Genomic DNA, 17,781 nt, shown 5'->3' with positions numbered 1-17,781 from the left:
TTACTGAACATATATTGCCATATTATAGAATGTACTAAGCCCATATGACTTCATTTAATTATCATTGCTGCATTCTGTGACAGGTGCTTATATGGATGAGACACAGAGAGGTTAAACAACTTACCAAAGTAATACAGTAGTGGAATCAAGATTCACTTTCAAGACAAAAGAGGGTCTTGAAAGATGAAATGTTTTTCATTAGGTGATAAAAGTGGGAAAGAGCAGGCCAGTAATGGGAATAAAATGTATTAACAGCCAACAGTCACGAGTATGTGAAAGGGCTGGTCAGAGACCCCAGAGGGACAGGATTGGACAGATGATAGGAGCAGCCAAAGGCCAGGCCTCATAAACAGTCTGCCTCCAACTGCTTTTCTACCTAAATATCTATAGTGATCACTCCAGTACTCTTGCCTGGAAAATCTCATGGACAGAGGAGCCTCCTGCAGTCCATGGGGTCGTGAAGAGTCAGACACGACTGAGTGACTTCACTTTCACTTTTCACTTTCCTGCATTGAAGAAGAAAATGGCAACCCACTCCAGTGTTCTTGCCTGGAGAATCCCAGGGATGGGGGAGCCTGGTGGGCTGCCGTCTATGGGGTCGCAAAGAGTCGGACACGACTGAAGCGACGCAGCAGCAGCAGCATCTAGAATCATGTCATTCTTTGAACATTACATCTCTAGGAAACTCAGGTTAAACCACAACTATCAACATACAAGAAAGAATGATTCTGCAGCCTTAGAGCCCCAGACCTAATAAATACTTAGGAGAGAGACTCACAGACAGTGAAGAAGAAAGAATACTGAGCTCAGAGAAAAGGATCAAGATCCCCTCTTGATTTTTGGCCCAGCCAATCAGCTGATTTTCCACTCCTACAGGTGAACTGTCTGTGCCACAGTACAAACATTATTCCACTTACAGACACTTATTTTAACAATGAAGTTTTCAAGTCAGAGTCTGTATGTTTTAATTTTTTATTATGTACTATGCGTTGAACTATTACATAAATATATGCATGTGTACATATGTGTGTGCACTTATCTATTCACACTACAGTACTATACCCAGAGATGCAATATGCTATTAGACACAATGAATAAAATAAATAACATTTTAGAATTGCTCTACTCATTTCTGAGTGAGGTTTCACTGAAAAATCACAGTAGTTTGTCTCTTTCCTTCTTTACCTCTATCCTCCCTCCCTTTCATCCATTTTTGCTTCTTTTTTTTCCTTCCTTGTTTTGTTCACCCTTCTGTTCTTTCATTACTTCTTTGAATTATCATCTAGGAGTTATTTTGATATTGGAGCAGAGAACCTTTTACAATTAAGTCACCCATTCAACTCAGACCAATACAGTCAGTCACCAAAATCTTACTGGACTATGACTATTATGAAATTGAGTAAAGTTTTCCATCTCATAAAGTCACAATCAACATGAAAAGGCACTCTTGCTTCCACTCAATTCTGTTTGTCTTCATTGTGATTTAACAATGCTTTATGTTTTAAATAGCTATGTAGGAACTGAACTTTTCCACCAGATAGTAAAATAATTTAGAAAAAAAACAAAAAATGCTCTTAACAATAGAACAAGTTTAGGTTTACAATTCCCTTTCATAAACTGGTAAAATTTTTATATAACAGAGCTCTTAGTTTTTAGCCATTTACAAATAAAACTATCTCCCACTCACCCTTTCTTTCCGTTTTACACCCTCCATCTCAAAAAAAGACAAAAAAAAAAAAGCCCAAAATAAGGCACTGAAGAGTTACTATTACAATTCACATCTACTTTCTCTAAAGCTTAATGCACCTAAACTATGACAGAAAACCCTTCTGTATTTAAATCACATTCTTCCAATTTTCAGATTTATAGCATCACTCATTCATTTATTCAGGCAACTGTTTTTTGGTACCTAAGATATGCCAGCTTTTGTGTTAGGCATTAAAATGAAAGATAAATAAAACATTCATTCATTCACTATGCTGACCACAAAATCAGCATAGAAGAGAAATATTTCCTTCCCTACTTACTGAAAATAGTCTTAGACATCATTCTAACCAGCTCTATCATTCCCACCACTGCACAACGGACGGGATTACACTGACTAGCGTGGAATGAGGGCTGACCCAAACTATGCAGATGCCACACAGTGGGGGAAAACTGGAATGAAGGATGAGGAAGTAATTCCAGTGTCCTGCTCAATTGCCTTCCAAAGCTGACAGTAGTTGTTATTATTCCATTTCCTTAAGGGAGAATATCACATCCCTATGGATGTGAGAACTGGACTATAAAGAAAGCTGAGCACCGAAGAATTGATGCTTTTGAACTGTGGAGTTGGAGAAGACTCTTGAGACTCCCTTGGACAACAAGGAGATCCAACCTGCTCATCCTAAAAGAAATCAGTCCTGAATATTCATCGAAAGGACTAATGCTGAAGCTGAAACTCCAATACTTTGGCCACCTGATGCAAAGAACTGATTGATTTTTTTTTCTTTTTCTTTTTCTTTTTTTCTGATTGATTTTTAAAAGACCCTGATGCTGGGAAAGATTGAAGGTGGGAGGAGAAGGGGACAACAGAAGATGAGATGGTTGGATGGCATCATCAACTAGATGGACATGAGTTTAAGTAAGCTCTGGGAGTTGGAAGCCTGGCATGCTGCAGTCCATGGGGTCACAAAGAATTGGACACGACTGAGCAACTGAACTAAACTGAACTGAAGGGAGAATATTTTTCAAACATCACATTGAGGAAAAAGTTATTTATCTATGATTTACAGGTTTTTTAAGGATTGATTAAGCTTCCAGCATCACCCAAATTCAACAATACTCCCTTGCCAAATGTAATGACAATAGAAATATCCCAATTCTATGAAGAAAATATATTAATACTGTAAATACAGAATAGTTTTTAATATGTGCAAAGAGATTTTAAGAAAGGGGGGGTTTCCCTCATAGCTTAGTCAGTAAAGAATCTGCCTGCACTGCAGGAAACTCGGGCTCAATTTCTGGGTTGGGAAGATACCCTGGAAAAGGAAATGGCAACCCACTTCAGTATTCTTCCCTGGAGAATCCCATGGACAGAGGAGCCTGGCAGGCTACAGTCCATGGGATGGCAAGAGTCTTACACGACTTAGTGACTAAACCACTAAGGGATAAAACCTACTGCAGTGAACTGAATTCACTCTCTTCCCCCTTTCTCTACCCTCCACTCCCAACCCCTACACTGAGTCAGTAGCCAAAGGAGGACACCAAAGTACAAAGATGAAAGGAAAGAGTCAAATTCTTGGATGAGAGTTCTAAGTTCTTGAAGCCCTGGCCAAGAGAGATGTGCAAGTGGCTGAGGCCAGTGACCTGAAGGAACCTCAGGGTTGCAATAAGGAGGACATAGAGTGACATGTGAAGGAACAAGCATATCTAGGTATCTGCAGCAGGGACAGAGGCCAAACTCTGTCACTTCAAAGAATGTTAGACAAAACCTTCCTTTCCAAAGCCAGAGAAGCTACTTAAGCCATCCTCAGATCTTAAACTGCCAGCCCTAGTTCAAATGGGTTCAAATTGATTGAGGTTAGTTAAAAGTAACTAGCTTAAGTTCTCTATCATTATTCTTAAGGCTCCAATTTCAAATAAAGTTCAATCATAGGGGAATAAATTTTATTATATTTCCTTTATGCTTGCTTTTGTATGCATCATAGAACTTTCGATTAAAGCCAAACTTTAATTCTACATTTGCACCACAAGATAACTTTTAATTAAGACTACTTCCTTATTCCTCACCCTCAGTCATTACTAATAATTTTACACTCAGAAAAGAAAACCAGGAGCCTGTGTGCCCTATGTCTCACATAGTTTCTCCCTCTGGTGTCAACAGAAAAGATATTTGCTAGATCAGTAAAGTCCAGAGAGTACAGTGATTTGCCAAATATGGTCCACTGAAGCACTGAGAATTTAGGGTTAGGTTTCAGCATTTGTTGCTGTCACTCAGATACTAAGTCTATATTTACTTGAGGCAGTGAGTGGAGATTTAAACAGAAAAATCCAAAGCATCCAAGGTACTTGCCTTTCCTGACTTAGCAGTTTTTGAGAGTTACTCCCATGGAGCTATAGTCTTTCAAAACTGGTCAAATAAAATTCTATTGGTATTATCATAAATTTTGTAGAGGATTAGCAAAAAAAAAAAAATTAACTTTCTCTTTACCATTTTATGATTATCTGACTGGTCATTTCATGTCACTGTTCATGGGGATTCCAAACATAAAATATGACCAGTGTCAAAATACAGTAAGTGCTCTCAATTTAAAAATGAAGATTTGTCTAATTATGATAATAGTAACATGAAAATAATAGACCATTAATACACATTACTTTTAAATATATTAAAATTTAAATATAAAATTCTATATTAAAATTTAGCAGAATGGTCTGAGGACATAGAATTAAGGTTTAAAATCACCATATAAATTCAGATGTACAGATTAGGTGAACAAAATAATATTTCTAAAATTGGGGAAAACATTTATCAGTAAAGGCAATACAACATTCTGCCCACCTGCTAAAAAAGCTAAAAAACAAAACCTGAATAAAATACAGAAGCTGGTCAATAGGAAAATAATGGATGAAGTCTAGGAATTCACACTGTGACTGGTGGGCCAATAGCAATGTTGCAGGTGGAATGTAGAAGGGGATTCCAAAGAACATGTCTCAGCATGTATTATACAGCACAAATTATCAAGTCTGTACAACTGGAATCATTTTTCAAGTGTGGGGACTGGAGTTTGAATGGTGGTGGTTGGAAGACTCCCCCCAAAGTAACATCACAGAGCATCACATCGGCAAGTGTTCCTATCTTTGAGCAACAGTTTGGATTCTTGTGCTTTATGTAAAAGGAAAAGGATGCTGACACTGAAGCTGTGCACATGTGGGGGCAGGAGGGATATGGGAAATCAATGTACTACTCTCTTCTCAATTTTGCTGTGAACATAAAGCTACTCTAAAATATAGTGTAGTCACCTGGTCGTGTCTGACTCTCCCTGACCCCATGGACTCCAGTCCCCCAAGCTCCTCTGTCCATGGGATTCTCCAGGCAAGATCACTGGAGTAGACTGCCATTCCCTTCTCCAGGACTCTAAAACATAAAATCTTTTTAAAAAATTCTCATTTTGGAGACAATCTGGCTCAGAAATCATAGCTTTAGTGTTCAACACATTGCTTTTCTTTTCTGTAAATCCTTACCTATTTTAATCTTGGAAGCTTTTTTCCCCCCTCTCTACTTTGTTAATTTTAGACTTTCCACTTTCTTTACAACCTCACCAGCTAATCAATTTTAAAATTTTTTCAGTAGTTATAATGAATTAACAGTTATGTTTAAGCAATTTCAAATGGTAGGTCCATATATATAAAAACTAATGTCAACAACCACATATTCTATTTACTATTGCTGGGAGAAATATCAATAACCTCAGATATGCAGATGACATCACCCATTTATGGCAGAAAGTGAAGAAGAACTAAAGAGCATCCTGATGAAAGTGAAAGAGGAGAGTGAAAAAGTTAGCTTAAAGCTCAACATTCAGAAAACTAAGATCATGGCATCTGGTCCCATCACTTCATGGGAAATAGATGGGGAAACAGTGGAAATAGTGGCTGACTTTATCTTTTTGGGCTCCAAAATCATTGCAGATGGTGATTGCAGCCATGAAATTAAAAGACGCTTACTCCTTGGAAGGAAAGTTTTGAACAGCCTAAATAGCATATTAAAAAGCAGAGACATTACTTTGTCCACAAAGGTCCATCTAGTCAAGGCTATGGTTTTTCCAGTGGTCATGTACAGATGTGAGAGTTGGACTATAAAGACAGTTGAGCACCAAATAATTGATGCTTTTGAACTGTGATGTTGGAGAAGACTCTTGAGAGTGCCTTGGACTGCAAAGAGATCTAACCAGTCCATCCTAAAGGAGATCAGTCCTGGGTGTTCACTGGAGTGACTGATGTTGAAGCTAAAACTCCAATACTTTGGCCACCTCATGTGAAGAGTTGACTCACTGGAAAAGACCCTGATGCTGGGAGGGATTGGGGGCAGGAGGAGAAGGGGATGACAGAGGATGAGATGGTTGGATGGCATCACCGACTCAGTGGACATGGGTTTGTGTAGACTCCGGCAGTTGGTGAGGGACAGGGAGGCCTGGCGTGCTGCGGTTCATGGGGTCGCAATGAGTCGGACACGACTGAGTGACTGAACTGAACCCCTCTAAAAATATTATAAGGAGTCCAATAAGGCAGATATGTTAATAGTAAAACTATTCTGCCGAATTGAAGAATGTGATTGGCACAGACAGAAAACTCTAGCAGAGCTTAATTTTATAGCTGCCTGACAGTTGTCTCCAATTCTTTGTTCAAGTACTTTCTGAGGGTTCTGCCTACCACCCTAAGTAGTGTGAACACAAAGAGCACACATACCAGGTGTGTGAGCTTACTTTGCTAGAGCTTTGAAAATGTATTTGAAATCTGAAGAGACAATGGGAAATGAATTTGACATCCCTATTAATGTAGTTTTGCTTCAGTGAGACTTTTTCATGTCACTGGATAAATAAAACGTACATACACAAAATGTCTCATATTTCTGTACCTCCATAAAATATACATTCCTGTATCCCCCAAATATTGGAAAAGTACTGCTATTAATATACTTATTAACTAAGTTTTTCTTGATAATCTGCACATTGGCCAAAAAAAAAAAAAAAAGACTAAGCTCGCTGCTAGAATTTTGAATCAGGGTTCCTTTTAACAAAAAGGAATGGCACATGTCCAAATATCTATTGAGAACACCAACACTGACATACAGTTGAGAAATAGCAATAATTATTATGAACATGATAGTTTTTATGTCTACGCTGTAGATAATGTGTGGTGTCCATAGGGTTTTGAGGAATTTCTTGACTCTGCTTACTTAAAACACATAGACTAGGTCAGAACTTCTACTAAGACCAGGAAGACGGTTTAATGCTACAATGAAGTAATTTTACTCTGTACTCTAGACATAATATTGACACCTAATGGTATTTACATAGTTTTTCTTGAAAGAGTATATGCATCAAGAAAGACAGTTCCAAAAACATGTTGGTCAAATTTAGTGAACTATTAGATCTTTGCAGGAAGAATATTATATAATTTAATACATAATTTTTCTCTTGCTTAATATAATCTTTCTTAACACAACACGTCAAACTGAATTCTCTTTTGCTATAAAGAAACATGCAAGGAGTGGTATCTTTCATAGTCTTACATGTCATACATTTCATAAAGAGAAAGTTATATAACATAAGATGAACTTATTTCCACGCTGAAAGTTAAAAATTGATAATATTTGAAACACTAGGGCTTCCCTGGTGGCACAGTGGTAAATAATCTGCCAGCAAAGTAGGAGACCTGGGTTCAGTCCCTGGATCAGGAAGACCCCCCTGGAGTAGGAAATGGCAACCCATTTCAGTATTCTTGCCTGAGAAATCCCATGGACTGCGGAACCTGGCGGGCTACAGTCCATGAGGTCACAAAGAGCCAGACATGACTGAGCACAGCACAAATATACGACGTCGCAGCATGCTACATATTAATTCATGGTGACAGAGCTTTTAAGAGGTTTGTTTGAAATAAAACATAAAGGTTCAAAGAAACAAAGTAGACAGTAGAGAAACATCTTAAATGCTCACTCCTCTATTTTGGCAGCTTTATGTGAGTAGATGGGAAATTTTAAAATGTTACCCAGACCAATCCTACTGACACTGTCTCTGATTGTCCCTACTTTTCCCACATGTAACATGTAACTAAATTCTGCCTGTTCTTACAGTTCTCTCTTCTTTCCATCCTTCCATTTCTTTAACCGCTTGAGTTGAAACCATCCGGACCACTACAAAAGCCTTGGTGATCCCGGTTTTACCTTCCTCTCCTGGAAGCCATCACTGTTGCAGCTGGGCACACCACCAACAAGGACCCAGTTATCCAACAGGCTAGTTCAGTCTAAGGCATGTAAAGGGCAGACGCTGCTCGTGTTTCTCTTTCTCTCCAAAGTGTGTAGCACAGTACATGATATAGAGAGTTCTAGATTAAAAGCACTCATTAATGCAACTCCATTCCCAGAGACTACATACCGTGTAGAACACAATATGTATTCAATAGAACAGGTTTTGAATGAATACGCTTTTTTATTGAACTAATATAACCTACACATTCTTGCCAGATAAGCCTTCTAAAATACCTAAAATATATTCCCACTTCAGAAATTTTCAGTGGCTACCCACTTCCATCGGGATGAAATCCATCAAAGGCATTCCACAACCCAGTCTCTCCCTGGTACCTTCCTTCTATCTCTGCTCATTAATCCTTTATAGAAGGCAACACGGCAGAGTAGAAGGGCACTGCTTCTGATATCAGAGTGGTTACTGAGTTATGTTTGAGTCTTGACTTGATGGCTTCCTGATGTATGATGTTATAAACTCTTTGAACCTCACATTTTACTAAATAAAAGTAATTACTACCTGGCAGAAGTTGGAAACAAAAGATAATCATCAAAATACACTTAGCAGATAGGGAACAGGAAGGAAGAACTCTATGAACTCTGCTTCTATTGCAGTTTCTTTCTCAATCAGATTTTATTCTCTTAACCTTTGTGTAGTATGTTCCTCCTGATAGCTGAAGCAGAGAATTCAACCTACTATTACTGGCACCTAAACTCTGTTCATTCTATAAGGCCAGCTCAAAAGCTACTCTTGTCTTACATAAGCATCATATTCAAGCACCAAGCAGATGTAAACACAATTGGTAATCAGGTAATTAGGGTGGGCCCAAGATAATGTTGTAAATAATTACCTATAAGGGAAGGACAGACAGGTCTAAATTAGTGATCTGATCTCAGAACTTTAAGCCACCAACAAAAAGTTCCCTCTCAGTCTCTGAGGCTTTAAAAGAAAAACTGTAATGGGGAGGATTGCAAACCAGCAACTTGGTAAACACTGTAAGTGTCCTACCTTCTATGAACTCTCCCCCTCTCCATGACAGCATAAGCCCAGAGTTGTTACTCTTTCTGCATTCACTGTAGCACCACTGTACACTGCTGTGAAACACACATCGCTATGGGATGTTAATTACTTCCTAAGTTATATCTGTTAGTTCACCAGATCACAAATTCCTGCAGAACAAAACACAATGCCAGACTCTTTAGGCTTTCCATCAGTGTTTTCTACACAGTAGGTATTCAACAAATATTTGAATGACCATTATATGTAGATGGTCAGGTAGTGAAAGCATTGTGCTATTTCTTTTTTAATTAATGCAAGTACATTTAAAAATGTTATTTTCTACAAATCATGCAAGCTAAAATGGTTGCATATAATTCTGAACGCACCTCACACAGCTCTCCAGTTTTAAAATATGCTATTTCTTCTAACAGTCCTTAATACAGGACACTGACCTATTGAAGTATGGTACCCAAGATGATGTAGATGTTGGCAAAAGTAGAACTAATTGCTGAGTTCTCTGTCAGTAGTCCTCAACCCTGGCTATACAATAAAATCATCTGGGGGAAAAATTTTTAATATCAATACCAAGCCAATTATTATAGTCTCTAGGATAGGAAGTAAATAATGTTTTTTTTAAAACATCTCTGGTAATTCAAATATGCATCTGTGCTTAAAACCACTCAATGACACTTAATTTCAATGAACAACATGAATTGCTGACAGTTTCTGAGAAAGTCACTAAGATCCCTTCTGCTCACTATTGTTTCCTGGGTTTTAAATATTTAAGTATTTGAAACACATACTCTTTATTAAGTACTTTTCCACCACTCTTGCACCACTATCTATCCAACACCCTTTTATTCTGATTACCTCAGCCTTAAGAAAAAAGTAATGCATGTTAACAGTCAGATAAAAATTACCTCTCTTATGAGCTCAGTGAGTGAAGAAAGAAGCTACCTCAGGGTGGCTGACGACAGGTGACTGGTCTGCAACATTTAGGAAGTCCCTCACACCTGTCGAGGGAGGCAAAGACTGCGAGAGAGAGGCTGAGTCTGACTGAGCAGGCGCAGAAGGGCAAACAATGCTCCAACTACTGTCGGCAGAGCTCTAAAAATAAAACTACAAAAGCACTGGGAAGGCAGAATGAATTCCTAACACTTGTTCTCTTCTATTTTAGTCTGTTATGAAGCAGGTGACCTCAGCACCAAGCAATGAGTCTTTTAACTTTCTGTATCCCTCACTTTCAGAAATGATCCTCAGTTATGTTGCCATGACTGAATTCATTCCAACTGTTTCATATTCATAATCATAAAGAGAATCTTTTTTTAATCTTTCAAGACTGCTCTCTCGTAGGATTACACTCTAAAATAAGCTTCTTTGATATTCATTTGCCTATCTTACTTTGAAGATTTCTTTCACATGTATTATTCTGGGCAAAAACTGTTTATCTGTTAATATTTTATGTATTCTTTCCGGGACTCTTGGTCTAAGAAGCAAGAGTTAAAAGAGTTATTAACACATCCAGAGAAATAGCAATTTTAATGTCTTCCACTGAAAAATCACTGGCCCAGAGAAAGGAAAATTACAGACTTCCTAATAACATATTTCATGAGCCAAATAAGGTCATCTTTATTTTAAATGCTATTTTAAATGTTTGGTCCAGAATAGTCTGCATGAGACGGTAATAAAATGTTGAGGAGGAGAGTAAGTCTGGAATCAGCTCAGAGCTGCATCCCCTGTCCACTGTTGCTGGTCTGAAGCACAGAATTCAACTGCTCAAGACCTCAGCTTCTTCTTCATTTATGAAAGGTGAAAATAATGTCTATCCCTGTTTTATAAAGTTGAGGTCAGAATTAAATAAGACAGTATCAGCAGGACACTAGCTTACTGTCTGGCCCCTAGCACTCAATAAATACTACAGATGATAGTTACTGGTGACAATAAGCTATTGATATTAGTCAATGAGCAGCAGATGATCGAACCATCAAGAAGCAATACTATTTTAATTGCTGCTGATGTTTTTAAGTAGGCACATACTATTTACATCTAAGAATCCAAAATCTCAAAGCCTTTTTTCTAAACAGGTTTGCCTCTTCCTGTTTTTCTGGCAGAAAGAGCATGATAGAAGTGAAAAATATCTTGAATTTTTTTTTTCCTGGTGGTAAACTTTGATAGAGGAAATTTTGCATTTTGGTGCATTTCTCACAACATGCATATACTAGAGATGCTTATATTTGATGAAAAGTTGAAATTATTTCATAGAAATTGATAGTGCCTCAAAACATTCAACTCCTAAGCTCAAGCCAAAACAAAACCTACACACACACACAATCTATTAAAACAGATCCCAGAAAAATCCTGATTCGTGATTAATCATTATCACTTTACCTAAATCTCAAACAATGTAATTAAGTTGCCTCCCAACAAGGTGTCATGGAATACATGGGAAGTCATTTTAAAAAGTAAACTTTGATCAAAATTCTGGGTTCATCTCACAGGCATCACCCCTGGATTCTTGATCTATCTTCCCAGAGACTGTTCACATGTTACACTTTTGTATTTGTATCTGAAGCTATCTGTGTCCTAACTATTTCAGCAATTTTCCTGGTTTGGTTCTCAAAGAAATAGAAACCAGTTGTAAATCTGGTGAAAACTAGTTTTATTTTTTAAACAGTATATGTACTAAGTTGCTTCTCACCTTATTCTTTAGACCAGAAGTCATTAATTATTGGTATGCAGAAATCTATGTTAAAAATACTTGAAATTCAGAAGGTCCATTTAGAGTAAACATCATATACCTCCCTTGAGATTAACAAGACATTGTATTAAACTCAGAAGTAACTGAAATATTTCCCAAGTTCTTCCAGATGTAAAATGTTGAGGAAAAAAAGTTCCAAAATGCTTATAAACTACTAGCAAACATAGAAGTATAAACAAGAAGTTTATACTTACTTTTAAGTAAGTATAACTAAGTAAGTTTGCTACAAGTAAGGTATTTAGTTTGCTAAAGTATTTTAACTATATTCAATGTATCTAAAAAAGAAATAATACTATTTGAATTAGTTCGCATATATATTTGTTATACAAACTAAACAGATTTACACAGCCTACATGAGTATTTCTTGGATAACTTTTCTGAGCATTTCTTAAGTGGATATTTCTCAATCACTGTTTTTGACTGCAGAATCATTCTTATGTCTGTACAAGAGGAACACTGTATTGACTTATTAATTTCCCTTCTATAATATCTAACATTTGCCCAGAGGAAAATGGGTCATCAGCAAGTTTATTTCTATTCATGCTCTGATTTCTCAGCCAAGTAAGTGACAGGTCTGCACTTTTAGGCCTGGGCTGAGACTGTTTCTTCAGATGTCTTCCTATCTCTATGACTTGCTGGTCATATCCTTACGACCAACAAGTCCCTGAGGGGCTCCAGAACAATGTCTGACACTGATTTTGGCTAGTCTCATTATTCCATAGAAAAATAAATGGAGCTTATCCTATTGTATGGGTGGTTTACAAAAAAACAGTGTTTTTTTCTTTTAATTCTTGATTACAACCAAAACACTTGTTACCCCAAAATAATCTAGAAAAAAATAATAAAAGTAAAATAAGTATTAATAAGTAAAAACAAGTATTAAGTATTCTTATAGCTGTCCCATGAATTATCTAAGCTATGATCTTGCTCAATGCCTTTGTTTCTTCAAGAACTAATATACTGCCTAGCCCATGATTCACAATGTTTAATTATTTTGTTGTTGTTCAGTTGCTCAGCTGTGTCCTACTCTTTGTGACCCCATGGACCAAAAAATATATATATATGTGTGTATATATATATATATATATATCTTACTAACCTAATTAATTGTATATGTTACATATACACACATATTTACATCAGTTCAGTTGCTCAGTCGTGTCTGACTCTGTGACCCCATGGATTGCAGCACACCAGGCTTCCCTGTCATCACAAATTCCCAGAGCTTGCCCAAACTCAAGTCCATCAAGTTGATGATGTCATCCAACCATCTCATCCTAGGTACCTATATATTATATAGATGCAATACATATGTGATACATGAGATACATGATGTGTATGTGCATCTATAGATACAATGCATATTTATAGAAACATTACACTGAATATTTTACTAATGAGGTTATATTATCATGAATGATATTTATAATCTCTATATGCCGGAAGTACTAGAATACCAATGAAATACTAAAATGACAAACCAAGACACAATTGTAACACAGTCATAATTTTAAAATCATAGAACAAAACTGCTAGTGTCTAAACAAGATGGTGGGTGTCTACGTGTGTGCCAAGTCACTTCAGTCATGTCTGACTCTATGTGGACTACACAGCCTGCCAGGCTCTTCTGTCCATGGGATCTCCAGGCAAGAATACTAGAGTGGGTGTTGCTGCGCTCTCTCCTCCAAGAGATCTTCCCGACCTAGCGATAGAGCCCTTGTCTTTTACATCTACCTGCACTGGCAGGCAGGTTCTTTACCACTAGTACCATCTGGGAAGCCAACACTGCTTTTCAAACATAAGATGAGCACAGAAAAAGCAAGGAACAGAACCACCAATCTTAATGATGGGTTTAATATTATACAAATCCAACACACTGGCTTAAATGAGGAAAATGAATAGCCTGACGTCACATATCAATATTGTGCTCTACAGCTTGTTCAAAGTATTCCATTATATCACCACATTTGAGTATTCCACAATATCACCACATTTGAATGTCACAGCCACTCAGTAAGATAGATCATTTGAAAGCATTTCACTGATGAGGTAACGGAGACTGAAGTGTCAAACACTATAAACATGGGCCCATGGCTAGCAAGCAAGTCTAGGTCACAACTGACCCTACACATACACTATACAGCTAGTTTCTGGAACCATCAAACAAGCTTCAGGAAAAATGACAAGTGTATAGAACTACTAAGCATAACAACAATGAAATATAGAGTGTTAATCTATGGTAAGTAAGAGTAGCAATGAGTGTTAGACGCCCATATCAAGCATCTATCCAGCGTGACCAGGGAGCAAAGAGCATCAAATCTTGAAAGAAGACATATGCAGTATTGATTCCGCAGACAAGTGGTTGTGACCCACTCTAGGGAGGCCTATGCGTCCAAAAGGTTTATTATAACAATGTTTTCTTCAAGAAGGTGGACACAGTACCAGCACTGATAGTTCACAGTGAGCCCCACCTTCGATTCTGAGAGACTGTACACCCTGGGAGTGTACACCTCGGTGAAACTGTGTGTTTAATGCCCTGGCGCTAGCTATCCATTTGTACTTATAATCACATCGTCAGCATCCTAAAAATGTACACAGTAACAAATCCATACTCTTCTAACAAATGTCCCACACTAGAAGGTACTATTATCATATTATTTTATGAGAAGAAATAAAAGCTTTCCGATTTGGCCTCTTTTTTTTTTTTTTTTAATTAAACTAATCTTTAAAGGCCTAAGGGTTCTGTTTATTTCTTGGGAAGTCTGTCTGGCAAGAATCATCCTATTCATCCATCACATATTTTCCTAAATCTGGAGCAGACCCATTGGTGCTGTGCCAGGGATGAGTACAAGCATAATAATATCAGATAAAAGTCTCTCTTTGTAAGAGAAGGCCAGAAAAATCCCTTTGGCATTGCAATCTAGGAGCTGCATGAAACTCCCTGGAATTTTTACCTCCGAGATCTCAAGACAAGCTCCGTTGCTGCACACATCTTGATTCTAGCCAGGTAGGTTTTGCATGACTCTTACCCACTGCACAGGCTGTGTAGGAATATGCAACAGTAGCCTTTGAATATTTTTCCTTAGCTTAAATGTATTGCACTCTTTCATTAGTTCAATCTTAATTTTTAAAAGAAAAAACATCTCAAAGACAAGCCAGTTAGCAGGCAACCATATATGTGTATGGCTAGTACATGATGCTGAAGCTGAAGCTATAATACTTTGGCCACCTGATGGGAAAAGTCCCTGATGCTGGGAAAGATCAGGGAAGGCAGGAGAAGGAGGAGATGAAATAGGATGACATGGTTGGATGGCATCACCAACTCAATGGACATGAGTTTGATCAAGCTCCAGGAGATGGTGAAGGAGAGGGAAGCCTGGCATGCTGCAGTCCATGGGGTCGCAAAGAGTCAGACATGACTGAGTGACAACAAGTACATATAAACACACCCAGTAAAAGAATACTGGGAGTATAAATACATGAAGCATTCATAGTTAAACGTTCTACAGGAATTATTTTTAATGATGTCTCATTTAAAATGAAACCACTGAAATAATTACAGTATCTGATGACAATCTGAGCCATCAGATACCGGATGACTCAGTGTGATATCCTGACCTCCCCAGCAGAGCAGCTCAGACCTGGGGTCTGCACTACCGTACTGAGGCTGCCATAAAGCAAAGCACCATAAAACGGGGTGGTGCAGAACAGAAATCTATCACCTTACAGTTCTGAGGGTTACAAGTTTAAGATCAAGATGTCAGCAGGGCCTGCTCCCTCTGGAGGCACCAGGGAGGAAGTGTTCCAGGCCCCTCGCCTAGTTTCTGGAGGGTCCTTGGCTTTTGGCAGCACACGGCACTGTCCCTATGTTTGTGTCAGAGTCCAAATTTTCTCTTTCTATATGGATACTTGTCATAGACTACAGCCCACCCTGCTGCAGCTTGAACTAATTTAAATTGATTACATCTGCAAAGACCCCATTATAAACTAAAGACACATTCTGAGGCAAAGGTGGTTAGAACTTCAACACAGTGATTCTGGGAGAACACAAGTCAACCTATGATAGTGTCCCATGCAGGGACTCAAAAGCAGTCTCACACATAATACACAAGTTAAGAATGTTCTTCGTGTTCACTGTTTGCATGGCTTGATAATTCACCGCTGTATAGAAAGTTTAATATTATATGTGTATATATACAAAAGCTTTTCTACTATGCTTGATAAAGGCTTGAAAAAGAACATCCAAAGAAAAAAAAGATGGAGAAATTGGAAAACATACACTAAATGAAATGGGAGCACTGAAAATGAAATAGAGAAAGTGAAACAAATGAGATAAAAGAAAAAGACCATATAATGATTATACTACATATACTTTAGAAGACTTGTGAATTTTTGCCTAACTAAAACCTTTATGACATTTTGATACTACTTGTTTGACTCAGTATGAATAGAATGTCAGAGTCTTATTTAAAAAAAGATATGCAACAAGCAACAGGTTTACTGTTAGCATAGGGAACTATAGTCAGTATCTTATAATAACATAAAAAGGAAAATAATTTCAAAAATAATACACATGTGTATGTATAACTGACCATCTTGTTGTGTACCTGAAACTATACTTGAATAAAATATGTATCTTAAGAAAAAAAATGGATAACCAACAAGAACCTACTGTACAGCACAGTGAACTCTGCCCAATGTTATATGACAGCCTGGATACGAGGGGGGTTTGGGGGAGAATGGATACATGTATACATGGCTGAGTCCTTTCACTCTTCACCTGAAACCATCACAACACTGTTAATTGGCTACACCCCAACACAAAATAAAAATATTTTTTAAAAAGATTAATATTGTGTGATATAAAATAAATATCCCACATCTCAATGCATTTAAAGGAAAGCATATATTCAGGATAAGAAGAAGCTAGAACAAGTATGTCCCAACTATTTTGCTTTTTTTTTTAGAGTTGATATAGCTACAATCCAGACATATGTATATTAGTTTATAAATACTCAACATTTTACTATATGTTACATATACGTTAATAATATACAATCTAAACTTCCTACTAATGACACCATATACTGGAATGCATGGTAAGGCATACTGGTGATGGAGCCTGAGCATACCACGACTATACAATTTGGTGTCTGAACCTGGACACTGAAAGGGACAGTGTAGCATCAACAAGCAGGCTGAGTAACAAGCAGAAACCAAAAGGGTCCTGGTCAAGCCCAACATGAGGATAAGTAAGAAAAAGACCTGGGCTGAAATAAAATGCTGGAAGGTAGATATCTTTTCCTTTATTAGTCTGTAGTAGAGAATGGGAAAGGCAGTGATTATTCTGCTCATGTAGGAATACCTATAAGAAGAACACCTATAAGAAGAGAGAAAATGTGAGGAAATGCACTAGATTTTACAAAGTATCTGAGTATAATATATATTTGTTTTGTGAATAAAATGATATGCCGGAGAAAAGTATGAGAGTGGACAATATGAAACGGAAATATTGTTAATCACATAAAAGCAGATATTTCTAGCCTCTCCTACATTGATCAGAGTAGAAAACAGATCTGAATTAATTCAGTTCAGTTCAGTCACTCAGTCATGTCCAACCCTTTGCAACCCCATGAACTGCAGAATGCCAGGCCTCCCTGTCCATCACCAACTCCTGGAGTTCACTCAATCTCATGTCCATCGAGTTGGTGATGCCATCCAACTATCTCATCCTCTGTCGTCCCCTTCGCCTCCTGCCTTCAACCTTTCACAGCATCAGGGTCTTTTCCAGTGAGTCAGCTGTTCCCATTAGGTGGCCAAAGTATTGGAGTTTCAGCTTCAACATCAGTCCTTCTAACGAATATTCAGGACTGAATTCCTTTAGGATGGACTGGTTGGATCACCTTGCTGCCCCAAAGTCTCTCAAGAGTCTTCTCCAACATCACAGTTCAAAAGCATCAATTCTTTGGGGCTCATCTTTCTTTATAGTCCAACTCTCACATCCATACATGACCACTG

The 17,781-nt window shown here is 37.7% G+C and overlaps 1 protein-coding gene across 9 annotated transcripts in view; it reads right to left on the bottom strand.

Moving 5' to 3' along the window:
* CACNA2D1 (calcium voltage-gated channel auxiliary subunit alpha2delta 1) overlaps positions 1-17,781 on the bottom strand; it is a 509,130-nt gene that overhangs the window by 464,603 nt on the left and 26,746 nt on the right. Inside the window, exon 1 of one of the 9 annotated variants that reach the window (XM_043871924.1) lies at positions 9,926-10,493. The exons of the other annotated variants lie outside the window; for them this stretch is intronic. The gene's annotated coding sequence lies outside the window, so the exon portion shown is untranslated. Of the gene's footprint in view, positions 1-9,925; positions 10,494-17,781 lie in introns of those variants that run through there. 9 annotated transcript variants of the gene reach the window in all.

Source organism: Cervus elaphus, chromosome 18 (genome assembly GCF_910594005.1).
Source record: "Cervus elaphus chromosome 18, mCerEla1.1, whole genome shotgun sequence".
NCBI classification, from domain to species: Eukaryota; Metazoa; Chordata; class Mammalia; order Artiodactyla; family Cervidae; genus Cervus; species Cervus elaphus.
Note: the sequence above shows the minus strand (reverse complement) of the source record. Positions and strands in the feature narration are given on the sequence as shown.